Source organism: Somniosus microcephalus, unplaced genomic scaffold, assembly GCF_052327205.1.
Source record: "Somniosus microcephalus isolate GS21.2 unplaced genomic scaffold, FLI_Smic_1.0 unresolved_chr8, whole genome shotgun sequence".
In the NCBI taxonomy this organism is placed as follows: Eukaryota; Metazoa; Chordata; class Chondrichthyes; order Squaliformes; family Somniosidae; genus Somniosus; species Somniosus microcephalus.
In genome coordinates, this window is record NW_028225186.1 from 4,283,861 (window position 1) to 4,297,047 (window position 13,187).

Below are 13,187 nucleotides of genomic sequence, written 5' to 3' on the forward strand. Positions count from 1 at the left end.
ATCACAGCTGCACATTAACAATGCGAAAATGCTTCCTACTGTGAGTGAGTCAGGAACTAGCTCAGAGAAGACAGGTCATAAATACTCACCGATAAATCCAGCAGGGAATTCAGGATTAACTTCTTTGGCCAAAGAGCGCTGAGAATGCAGTAGTTGTGGCGAATGCTACAGATGCATTTAAGAGGAAGCGAGAAAGGAATAGAAGGATATGCTGATAGGATTTTTTAAATTCGTTAATGGGATGTGGGTGCACTGGCAAGGCCAGCATTAAATGCCCATCCCTAATTGCCCCTTGAGGAGGTGGTGGTGAGCCGCCTTCTTGAACCGCTGCAGTCCGTGTGGTGAAGGTGCTCCCACAGTGCTGTTAGGGAGGGAGTTCCAGGATTTTGACCCAGCGACGATGAAGGATCGGCAATATACTTCTAAGTCAGAATGGTGTGTGACTTGGAGGGGAACTTGGAGGTGGGGGTGTTCCCATGCGCCTGCTGCGCTTGTCCTTCTAGGTGGAAGAGGTTGCGTGTTTGGCAGGTGCTGCTGAAGAAGCCTTGGTGAGTTGCTGCAGTGCATCTTGTAGATGGTACGCACTGCAGCCACGGTGCACCAGTGGTGGAGGGAGTGAATGTTTAAGGTGGTGGATGGGGTGCCAATCAAGCGGGCTGCATTGTCCTGGATGGTGTCGAACTTCTTGAGTGTTGTTGGAGCTGCACTCATCCAGGCAAGTGGAGAGTATTCCATCACACTCCTTTCTTGTGCCTTGCAGATGGTAGAAAGGCTTTGGGGAGTCAGGAGGTGAGACACCCGACGCAGAATGCCTAGCCTCTGACCTTCTCTTGTTGTCACAGTATTTATGTTCAATGGTAACCCCCAGGATGTTGGTGGTCAGCTCCTTTGTTCATGTTGGACCAAGGTTTTAATGAAGTCGGGAGCCGAGTGCTCTTGGCAGAACCCAAACCGGGCATCAATGAGCAAGTTATTGGTCAGTTAGTGCCACCATACAGCACTGTGGATGACACCTTCCATCACTTTGCTGATGATTGAGAGTAGAGAGTAGACTGATGGGGCGGTAATTGGCTGGATTGGATTTGTCCTGCTTTTTGTGGACAGGACATACCTGGGCAGTCTTCCACATTGTTGGATAGATGCCAGTGTTGTAGCTGTACTAGAACAGCTTGGCTGGAGCACAAGTCTTCAGAATGATAGCCGGGGATTTGTCAGGGCCCAGAGCCATTGCTGTATCCAGTGTGCTCAGCCTTTTCTTGATATCACGTGGAGTGAATCGAATTGGCTGAAGACTGGCTTCTGTGATGGTGGGGACCCCAGGAGGAGGCTGATATGGATCAGGCCAGGTGGTCCGTCCAGCTTCATTTTTATTATTTTGTTTCATAGCGGTTTGTTACAACTGAGTGGCTTGCTAGGCCATTTCAGAGGGCAGATAAGAATCAACCACATTGCTTTGGGACTGGAGTCACACAAAGGCCAGACCAGGTAAGGACGGCAGATTTCTTTCCCTGAAAGACATTAGTGAACCAGATGGGTTTTTACGACAATCCGATAGTTTCATGGTTACCATTACTGATTCTAGTTTTATTTGTGGTTTGAGGAGAAATAGAGAAGGAGGAGGCTCGTGTGGAGACCAGTTCGTGCAAATGGGCTGTTTCTGTGGGGCAGACTCTATAATATTATGTAACACCCGTTTTAATCAGCCACAGAATGATCCGGGACTGACAGCACATCCCTTTTAAACAGACACAGCATGACCAGGGACTTACAGCACATCCCTTTTAAACAGACACAGAATGATCCGGGACTGACAGCACATCCCTTTTAAACAGACACAGAATGACCCGGGACTGACAGCACATCCCTTTTAAACAGACACAGAATAATCCGGGACTGAAAGCATGTCCCTTTTAAACAGACACAGAATGATCCGGGACTGAGAGCACATCCCTTTTAAACAGACACAGAACAATCCGGGACTGACAGCATGTCCCTTTTAAACAGGCACAGAATAAACCGGGACTGACAGCATGTCCCTTTTACACAGACACAGAATGATCCGGGACTGAAAGTAGACCCCTTTTAAACAGTCATGGAATGCTGCCTGACCTGCAGAGTGTTTCCAGCATTTCATCTTTTTTTATTTCAGATTTCCAGCATCAGCACTGTTTTGCTTTTGTAATAGAATTTTGCGTAATTGGCTCTGTGGCGCAATGGATAGCGCATTTGACTTCTAATTTGTGTTGACAGATTAAGGCATTTAAAGGTTGTGGGTTCGAGTCCCACCAGAGTCGGATTTTGGGGCAGGGTTCGGTAGTTCCTCCACTGACGGTACATTTTGCAGTAAATCGGTAATTCAGAGAAGGGAAACGACCGCCCCGACACTTTCTCTCTGAGTACTCTCAACCCCTGATTCAGTTGCACAGAAGCAGGAGGAGGCCATTCTGTCCCATGACCCTTTTACACAGGAACAGGAGGAGGCCATTCAGCCCCTTTAGCCTGTTATATAGGAACAGTAGGAGGCCATTCAGCCCCTCGAGCATGTTACACAGGGACAAGAGGAGGCCTTTAACGCCTCGAGCCTGTTGCATTGGACAGGAGGAAGACGTTCAGCGATACAAGATCTGTACAAGAACAGTAGAAATCCATTCAGCCCCTCGAACCTGTTACATTGGATGAAGAGGAGGCAAATCAGACCCATGATCCAGTTATAAAGGAAAAGGAGGAGGCAATTCAGACCCACGAGTCTGTTTCACAGGAACAGCAGGAGGCCATTCAGCCCCTCAAACCTGCCACACATGAACAGGAGGAGGACATTCAGTCCCTCAAGCCTGCTACACTGGAACAGGAGGAGGCAATTCAGACACACGAGTCTGTTGTACGGGAACAGGAGGAGGCCATTCAGCCCCTCAAGCCTGTTATACATGAACAGGAGGAGGCCATTCAGCCCCTCGAGCCTGTTATACATGCACAGGAGGATGCCATTCAGCCCCTCGAGCCTGTTACACAGTAACAGGAGGAGGCCATTCAGCCCCTCAAGCCTGTTACATAGGAACAAGAGGAGACAATTCAGACACACGAGCCTGTTATACAGGAACAGGGGGAGGCTATTCAGCCTGTCGAGCATGTTATACAGGAAAAGGAGGAAGCCATTCAGCCCCTCAAGTCTGTTAGACAGGAACAGGAGGAGGCCATTCAGCCCCTCGAGCCGGTTACACAGGAATAGGAGGAGGCCATTCAGCCCTTCAAGCCCGTAATACATGAACAGGAGGAGGCCATTCAGCCCCTCGAGCCTGTTATACATGCACAGGAGGATGCCATTCAGCCCCTTGAGCCTGTTACACAGGAACAGGAGCAGGCCATTCAGTCCCTTGAGTCTGTTATACAGAAACAGGAGGAGGCCATTCAGCCCTTCGAGTCTGTTATAAAGGAACAGGAGGAGGCCAATCAGCTCCTCGGGTATGTTACACATAAACTGGAAGAGGCCATTCAGCCCATCGAGCATATCATACAGGAACAGGAGGAGGCCATTCAGCCCCTCGAGCCTGTTATGCAGGAACAGGAGGAGGCTATTCAGCCTGTTATGCAGGAAAACGAGGGAGCCACTCAGCCCCTCAAGCCTGTTACACAGGAACATCATGGGCAAGGAAACCTCCTGCTGATTACCACCTACCACCCTCCCTCAGCTGATGAATCAGTGCTCCTCCATGTTGAACACCACTTGGAAGAAGCACTGAATGCAGCAAGGGCACAGAATGTACTCTGGGTGGGGACCTCAATGCCCATCACCAAGAGTGGCTCGGTAGCAGCACGACTGACCAAGTTGTTCGAGTCCTGAAGGACATAGCTGCCAGTCTGGGCCTGCGGCAGGTGGTAAGGGAACCAACACGAGGGGAAAACCGATTTGACCTCCCCCTGACCAATCTACCTGTCACAGATGCAAAACAGTTCAAAAAGTATTCATTGGCTGTAAAGCACTTTGGGATGTCCTGAGGTCGTGAAAGGCCTGTCGAAATGCAAGTCTTTCTTTTACAGCCTTCAAAGACAGTGACTTAGCGGGCAAAGACCAGAAACAGGGATGGTACTATAGATAAGCCTTGCAGATGGGCCGGTTAGCTCAGTTGATTAGAACGTGGTGCTACATAACACCAAGGTCGCGGGTGCGATCCCCGTGCGGGTCATTTATTTTTCGAGGGAAGGTTAGTTTCTTAATTTTGTAATTTGTGAGCAGTTTAAAAGTTTAAAACGTTTGGAAGGAAAGTCACACGGGACCTACAAAGCTGCAAAATCTTAATTCTACCGAGAGTTCATGGACCTGAAAGGTTAACCCTGTGTTTTTCTGTCCACAGATGTTCCCTGACCTGTGGAGCGTTTCCAACATTTAATGAACAATTTCAGATCCAGCATCTGCTGCATTTCGCTTTTTATTTTACCGCAGTGTCCTCGCTTCTATTAACAAAAGTCAAAATTAAATTGTAGCTAACGGAAAATGGGCCTTATTGACCCTGTGAGTATTGGTGGTTCAGGGGTAGAATTCTGGCCTGCCATGCGGGTGACCTGGGTTTGATTCCCGACCAATGTAGGTTAACATTTTTAACAATTTATTTCAGAGCAAACACATCACATGAAACATTAATAATAAATTAGCTGTTCCTGTGTAACTGGATCAAGGGAATTAATGGCCTCCACCTGTTTCTGTGTAACAGGCTTGAGGGGCTGAATGTCCTCCTGTTCCATTGTAACAGGCTCGAGGGGCTGAATGGCCTCCTGTTCCAGTGTAACAGGCTTGAGGGGCTGAATGGCCTCCTCCTGATCCTGTGCAACATGCTCGAGGGGCTGAATGGCCTCCTCCTGTTCCTGTGTAACAGGCTCGAGGGGCTGAAAGGCCTCCTCCTGTGTAACAGGCTCGATGGGGTTGAATGGCCTCCTGTTCCAATGTAACGGGCTCGAGGGACTGAATGGCCTCCTCCTGTTCCTGTTTGACAGGCTCAAGGGGCTGAATGGCCTCCTCCTGTTTCTCTTTGACAGGCTCGAGTGGCTGAATGGCCTCCTCCTGTACCTGTTCGACAGGCTCGAGGGGCTGAATGACCTCCTCCTGTTCCGGATTGAAAGGCTCGAGGGGCTGAATGGCCTACTCCAGTTCCGGTTTGACAGGCTCGAGCGGCTGAATGGCCTCATCCTGTTCCTGTTTGACAGGCTCGAGGGGCTGAATGGCCTCTTCCTGTTCCGGTTTGACAGGCTCGAGGGGCTGAATGGGCTCCTCCTGTTCCTGTTTGACAGGCTCAAGGGGCTGAATGGCCTCCTGTTCCAGTGTAACAGGCTTGAGGGGCTGAATGGCCTCCTCATGTTCCTGTGCAACATGCTCGAGGGGCTGAATGGCCTCCTCCTGTTCCTGTGTAACAGGCTCGAGGGGCTGAATGGCCTCCTCCTGTGTAACAGGCGCGAGGGGCTGAATGGCCTCCTGTTCCAGTGTAACGGGCTCAAGGGGCTGAATGGCATCCTCCTGTTCCTGTTTGACAGGCTCGAGGGGCTGAATGGCCTCCTCCTGTTCCTGTTTGACAGGCTCGAGGGGCTGAATGGCCCTCTCCTGTTCCTGTTCGACATGCTCGAGGGGCTGAATGGCCTCCTCCTGTTCCGGTTTGACAGGCTCAAGGGGCTGAATGGCCTCCTCCTGTTCCTGTTTGACAGGCTCAAGGGGCTGAATGGCCTCCTCCTGTTCCTGTGTAACAGGCTCGAGGGACTGAATTGCCTCGTCCTGTTCCTGTTCGACAGGCTCAAGGGGCTGAATGGTCTCCTCCTGTCCCGTTTTGACAGGCTCGAGGGGCTGAATGGCCTCCTCCTGTTCCTGTGTAACAGGCTCGAGGGGCTGAATGGCCTCCTCCTGTGTAACAGGCGCGAGGGGCTGAATGGCCTCCTGTTCCAGTGTAACGGGCTCAAGGGGCTGAATGGCATCCTCCTGTTCCTGTTTGACAGGCTCGAGGGGCTGAATGGCCTCCTCCTGTTCCTGTTTGACAGGCTCGAGGGGCTGAATGGCCTTCTCCTGTTCCTGTTCGAAATGCTCGAGGAGCTGAATGGCCTCCTCCTGTTCCAGTTTGACAGGCTCAAGGGGCTGAATGGCCTCCTCCTGTTCCTGTTTGACAGGCTCAAGGGGCTGAATGGCCTCCTCCTGTTCCTGTGTAACAGGCTCGAGGGACTGAATTGCCTCGTCCTGTTCCTGTTCGACAGGCTCAAGGGGCTGAATGGTCTCCTCCTGTCCCGGTTTGACAGGCTCGAGGGGCTGAATGGCCTCCTCCTGTTCCTGTGTAACAGGCTCGAGGGACTGAATGGCCTCCTCCTGTTCCTGTTCGACAGGTTCAAGGGGCTGAATTGTCTCCTCCTGTCCCCGTTTGACAGGCTCGAGGGACTGAATGGCCTCCTCCTGTTCCGGTTTGACAGGCTCAAGGGGCTGAATGGACTCCTCCTGTTCCGGTTTGACAGGCTCGAGGGGCTGAATGGGCTCCGCCAGTCCTGGTTTGACAGGCTCGAGGGGCTGAATGGCCTCCTCCTGTTCCTATTGAACCATGTTTCAGGAACTGATGTGGCTGATGTTCTGATTGTGCCCTCTGCTGTCCCGGCGCAGAAAGAAACACAGTGCCAGTGTATATAACCCCAAGTCCTTGTACTTTCTTTCTTTCTTTGAATCTTTCTTTCATTTCTTCCTTTTCTGTGCCATATGCTCCTTAATCTATTGTTGCTTAGTGATAGATGTGTCCATATTTGCCGGTTTCAACGTGTTCATTGCTTCTGCTGATTTGAATTGTGTCAAAAAAGTGAACTGAATTTCTCCACCTGTATGAAGCATCCTTGGGTTCGAAGCTGTTTTCACAGAATCAGAGAATCACAGAAACCCCACAGTGCAGATAGAGGCCATTTCGGCCCATCGAGCCTGCACCGACACATATCCCACACTATCCCCGTAACCCCACGTATTTAATCCCCCTAACACTAAGGGTCAATTTATCATAGCCAAATCAACCTAACCCGCACATCTTTGGAGGTTTCAATCAAACAAACGCACAGATTTCTCGAACTCGCTGAGCCTTTCCTAGCCAGTATTTGTTTCTTGCTTCCTTGCATTTGGAAAGGCCCAGGCTTCATCCCCGGCCTGTGCTGAGGGAGCTGACCTGAGCCTGGGCAGCGTTTACAATTGCTGTCTGTGGCCCTGTGTTAGGGAGAGGGTGAATGAGCCTGGCTTCTTGTCCACTCGCCCTGCTGGCTATGGGCAATGGCTGAGCAGAGGACCAGTTGTGATGGGTGTCAGCAGGAGGGGAGAGGTGGAGAAGGGAAGTTGTAAAGATAAAGAAAGGGGCTCCCAGCTGTGACAGCTGCTGCTGCCCACAGTAGGCAGTTTGGACAGTGAGTTACCACAGCCCATGACACACACGAGCCAATCCAGCCTCCTCGTGGACTTCCTTCAATTACACTTCTCCTTTATAAGTTGAAACTGTCATTTCATTCATGTGACGTCTAAACCACATCCCCTCTGATTGTCATTTCAAAACCATTGCACTTACAGTCTCGGCTCATCAACGGCAAACCCCAGCAGCAAGCAGGTGAGATTTACAATCTCTTAATGATCAATGATCTTTCACAGGAACGTGTCAAATCAGTGCTATGTTGTTAAAGTCAACACAGGATGTCAAGGTCTTAGAGAGGGTGCAGAGGAGATTTACGAGAATGGTACCAGGGATGAGGGAATTCAATTATGTGGAGAGACTGGAGAAGCTGGGATTGTTCTCCTTAGAGCAGAGAGGGTTAAGAGGAGATTTGATAGAGATTTTCAAACCTATGAATAGTTTTGATAGCGTAAATAAGAAGAAAGTGTGTCCACTGGCAGAAGTTTTGGTAACCAGAGGATACAGATTTATGGTGATTGGCAAAAGAACCGGAGGTGACATGAGGAAACATTTTTTTTAAGCAGCAAGTTGTTGTGATCTGGAATGCGCTGCCTGAAAGGGCGGTGGAAGCAGATTCAATAGTGACTTTCAAAAGGAAGTTGAATAAATACTTGAAGGAAAAACATTACAGGGCTATGGGGAAAGGGCAGGTGAATGAAATTAATTGCAGAGCTCTTTCAAAGTGCCGGCGCAGGGCTATGGGGAGAGAGTGGGGCACTGGGATTTTTTGGGATTGATACAGGTCTATGGGGTGTGAGTGGGGCAGTGTGATTAGTTTGGGATTGATTCAGGGCTATGGGGTGAGAGCGGGGCAGTGGGATTAGTTTGTGATTGATACAGGTCTATGGGGTGTGAGCGGGGCAGTGGGATTAGTTTGGGATTGATTCAGGGCTATGGGGTGAGAGCGGACCAGTGGGATTAGTTTGTGATTGATACAGGTCTATGGGGTGTGAGCGGGGCAGTGGGATTAGTTTGGGATTGATTCAGGGCTATGGGGTGAGAGCGGACCAGTGGGATTAGTTTGGGATTGATACAGGCCTATGGGGTGTGAGCGGGGCAGTGGAATTAGTTTGGGGATTGATACAGGGCTATGGGGAGATAGCGGGTCAGTGGGATTAGTTTGGGATTGTTACAGGGCTTTGGGGAGCGAGCGGGGCAGTGGGATTAGTTTGCGATTGATACAGGTCTATGGGGAGATAGTGGGTCAGTGGGTTTAGTTTAGTATTGCTGTGGCAAAGACCCAGAATTAACACAGTGGGCCGAATGGTCTCCACTGCTCTGTAAATATCTATTGTTGGAGACTCCTCGGCAGCTTTTAACACACCATTTGGTGTACATTTCCTCTCCATATTCTTCTCTAAATGTTCACTGACGGTTCCTTCACAGCTACCCAGGCTCCCTGTTTTTCGTGTTAGCAGCAAATGTCGATACGTCTGCCTCCTGTACCCAAGTCCAGATTGTTGAAATAGCAAGAAGGGCAACGGTCGCAGCAGTGATGCAGGGGGGGCAACTCTTTACATCGTCCAGTCAAAAAAACACCCAATAACTACCGCACTCTGCTTCTGTCTTTTAACCAGCTTCCTGGTTTCTAGAACGGTTTCTAGTTGAGTATTAATTTTATCCCATATAAGGACATAGAATCATAGAAACATAGAAGATAGGAGCAGGAGTAGGCCATTCGGCCCCTCGAGCCTGCTCCGCCATTCAATGCGATCATGGCTGAACATCCAAATTCAGTACCCGGTCCCTGCTTTCTCCCCATCCTCCTTGGTCCCTTTAGCCTTAAGAAATATATCCAACTTCTTCTTGAATATATTTAATGAACTGGCCTCTACTGCCTTCTCTGGTAGAGAATTCCACAGGTTCACCACTCTCTGGGTGAAGAAATTCCTCCTCATCTCAGCCCTAAATGGCTTACCCCTTATCCTTAGACTGTGACCCCTAGTCCTGGACTCCCCAGCCATCGAGAACATCCTTCCTGCATCTGGTCTGTCCAGTCCTGTCAGATTTTTATAAGTTTCAATGAGATCCTCTCTCATTCTTCTAATCTCCAGCGAGTGTAAGCCCAATCAACTCAATCTCTCCTCATACGTCATTTCTGCCATCCCAGGTATCAGCCTGGTGAATCTTCGCTGAACTCCGTCCATGGCAAGAACATCCTTCACCAGATAAGGCGACCAAAACTGCACACAGTACTCACGATGTGGTCTCACCAAGGCCCTGTACAACTGCAGCAAGACATCCTTGTCCCTGTACTCAAACCCTCTCGCTAAGAAGGCCAACATACCATTTGCCTTCTTAACTGCCTGCTGCACCTCCATGCTTACCTTCAGCGACTGCTGTACAAGGACACCCAGGTCTCGTTGCACTTCCCCTTCTCCCAATCTATTGCTATTCAGATAATAATCTGCCTTCCTGTTTTTGACACCAAAGTGGATAACCTCTCATTTATCCACGTTATATTGCATCTGCCATGCTTTTGCCCAATCACCCAACCTGTCCAAATCATACTGGAGTTTCTCGGCATCCTCCTCACAGCACACACGCCCACCCAGCTTTGTGTCATCTGCAAACTTGGAGATATTACATCTAGTTCCCTTGTCTAGATCATTATTATATATTGTGAACAGCTGGGGTCCAAGGACCGATCCCTGCGGTGCCCCACTAGTTACTGCCTGCCGCTCGGAAAAAGACCCATTTATTCCAACTCTTTGTCAACTGTCTGCCAACCGGTTCTCTATCCAAGTCAATACCTTGTACCCAATCCCATGAGCCTTAACTTTACACGCTAATCTCTTATGCGGGACCTTATCGAAAGCCTTTTGAAAGTCCAAATACACCACATCCACTGGTTCTCCATTGTCTATTTAACCAGTTACATCCTCAAAAAATTCCAGTAGTTTAGTCAAGCACGATTTACCTTTTGTAAATCCATGTTGACTTTGTCCGATCCTGTCACTGTTTTACAAGTGCTCTGCTATTACATCTTTTATAATGGACTCTAGCATTTTCCCCACTACCGATGTCAGGTTTACCGGTCTGTAATTCCCATTTTTCTCTCTACCACCTGTTTTGAATTGTGGGGTAACATTAGCTACCCTCCAATCTATGGGTACTGTTTCAGATTCCATCGAATGTTGGAAGATGATCAGCAATGCATCTACTATTTCTAGGGCCACTTCCTTAAGTACCCTATGATGTAGATTATCAGCCCCTGGGGATTTATCGGCCTTCAATCCCGTCAATTTCCCTAACACCATTTCCCTACAAATACTGATTTCTTTCAGTTCCTCCCTTTCATCAGACCCTATAAGACCATAAGAACATAAGAAATAGGAGCAGGAGTAGGCCAATCGGCCCCTCGAGCCTGCTCCGCCATTCAATAAGATCATGGCTGATCTGATCCTAGCCGCCAATCTACTATCACAGAACCATCTCCTGAATCTAACAGAATTAGACACACGAAATAGGAGCAGGATCAGTCTACACAGCCCCTGGGCCCGCTCCGCTACCCACAGGGCCATGTCCGATCCGAACCTAGACTCATGTCCAAATTCCTGCCCGCTCCCCGTAACCCTTAATTCCATTTACTTCTAGGAAACTGTCTATTTCTGTTTTAAATTTATGTAATGATGTAGCTTCTACAGCTTTTTGGGGCAGCATATTCCATGGACCTACCACCCTCTGAGTGAAGTAGTTCCTCCTCATCTCAGTGTTGAAAGAGCAGCCCCTTATTGTAAGGCTATGCCACCTAGTTCTAGTTTCACCCATCATCGGGAACATCCTCCCCGCATCCACCCGATCAAACCCCTTCACAATCTTATATGTTTCAATAAGATCGCCTCTCATTCATCTGAACTCCAATGAGTAGAGTCCCAATCTACTCACCCTCGCCTCATATATCCATCCCCTCATCCCCGGGATTAACCGAGTGAACCTTCTTTGTACTGACTCGAGAGCAAGTATGCCTTTTCTTAAGTATGGACACCAAAACTGTATGCAGTATTCCAGGTGCGGTCTCACCAATACCTTGTACAACTGAAGCAATACCTCCCTATTTTTATATTCTATCCCCCTAGCAATGAAAGCCAACATTCCATTGGCCTTCTTAATCACTTGCTGCACCTGCATACTAATCTTTTGAGTTTCATGCACCAGGACCCCCAGATCCCTTTGTACTTAAGTACTTTCCAGTTTCTTGCCATTAAGATAATAACTTGCTCTACGATTTTTCCTGCCAAAGTGCATAACCTCACACTTTCCAGTATTGTATTCCATCTGCCAAATCTCTGCCCACTTATTTGGCTTTTTTTGTCCGCTTGCAGGTTTTTTATGTCCTCCTCACTCACTACTTTCCCTCCCATCATAGTATCATCTGCAAACTTTGATATGTTACACTCGGTCCCCTCCTCCAAATCGTTAATATAGATTGTAAAGAGTTGGGGACCCAGCACTGACCCCTGTGGAACACCACTAGTTACTGATTGCCAGTCTGAGAATGAACCATTTATCCCAACTCTCTGCCTTCTGTTAGATAGCCAATCCTCTATCCATGCCAGAATATTACCCCCAATCCCGTGATTTTTTATCTTAAGCAATAATCTTTTGTGTGGCACCTTGTCAAATGCCTTTTGGAAGTCTAAATACACTACGTCCACTGGTTCCCCTTTATCCACCCTATATGTTACTTCCTCAAAGTACTCCAGCAAATTTGTCAAACATGACTTCCCCTTCATAAAACCATGCTGACTTTGTCCTATTAAATTATGATTATCCAAATGTCCTGTTACTGTCTCCTTAATAATGGACTCCAAAATTTTACCTCCCACAAACTTTAGGCTAACCGGTCTATAGTTTCCAGCCTTCTGTCTACTGCTCTTTTTAAATAAGGGTGTTACATTAGCAGTTTTCCAGTCTGCCGGCACCTTTGCTGAGTCCAGGGAGTTTTGGGAAAATTATTACCAATGCATCCACAATCCCTACCGCCACTTCCCTCAAGACCCTAAGATGTAAGACATCAGGTCCAGGTGATTTATCCGCCTTGAGTCCCATTATTTTACCGAGTACCACTTCCTCAGTGATTTTGATCGTGTTTAGCTCCTCCCCACCTATAGCCCCCTGTTTGCCCAGTGTTGGGATATTCTTAGTGTCCTCTACTGTAAAGACTGCTACAAAATATTCATTCAGTGTTTTTGCCATCTCCATATTTCCCACCATTAATTTCCCGGTCTCATCCTCTAAGGGACCAACATTTACTTTAGCCACCCTTTTTCTTTTTATATAACTATAAAAACTCTTACTATCTGTTTTTATATTTTTTGCTAATTTACTTTCATAGTCTATCTTCCCTTTCTTAATCAATCTTTTTGTTATTTTTTGCTGTCTTGTAAAGTTTTCCCAATCCTCTAACCTCCCACTAGATTTGGCTACCTTATATGCCCTTTTTTTTCAGTCGAATACTATCCTTAATTTCTTTACTTAGCCACGGATGGCTGTATTTTCCTTTACACCCTTTTCTTCTCAGTGGAATATATTTTTTTTGGAAGTTGTAAAATAACTCCTTAAATGTACACCACTGATCATGTATCGTCTTACCCTTTAATCTATTTTCCCAATCCACTCTAATCAATACCGCTCTCATACGTTCATAGTCTCCTTTATTCAAGCTTAGCACGCTTGTTTGAGATCCAACCTTCTCACCCTCTAATTGAATATGGAATTCAACCATGTTATGGTCACTCATTCCAAGGG

At 47.9% G+C, this 13,187-nt stretch overlaps 1 non-coding gene across 1 annotated transcript; it reads left to right on the top strand.

The window, feature by feature from the left end:
• The first annotated feature begins 2,199 nt into the window (after nt 1-2,199).
• trnar-ucu (transfer RNA arginine (anticodon UCU)) lies at nt 2,200-2,294 on the top strand. The gene is made up of 2 exons: nt 2,200-2,236; nt 2,259-2,294. It is a non-coding gene; the product is annotated as a tRNA-Arg (tRNA).
• Nucleotides 2,295-13,187: the final 10,893 nt, after the last annotated feature.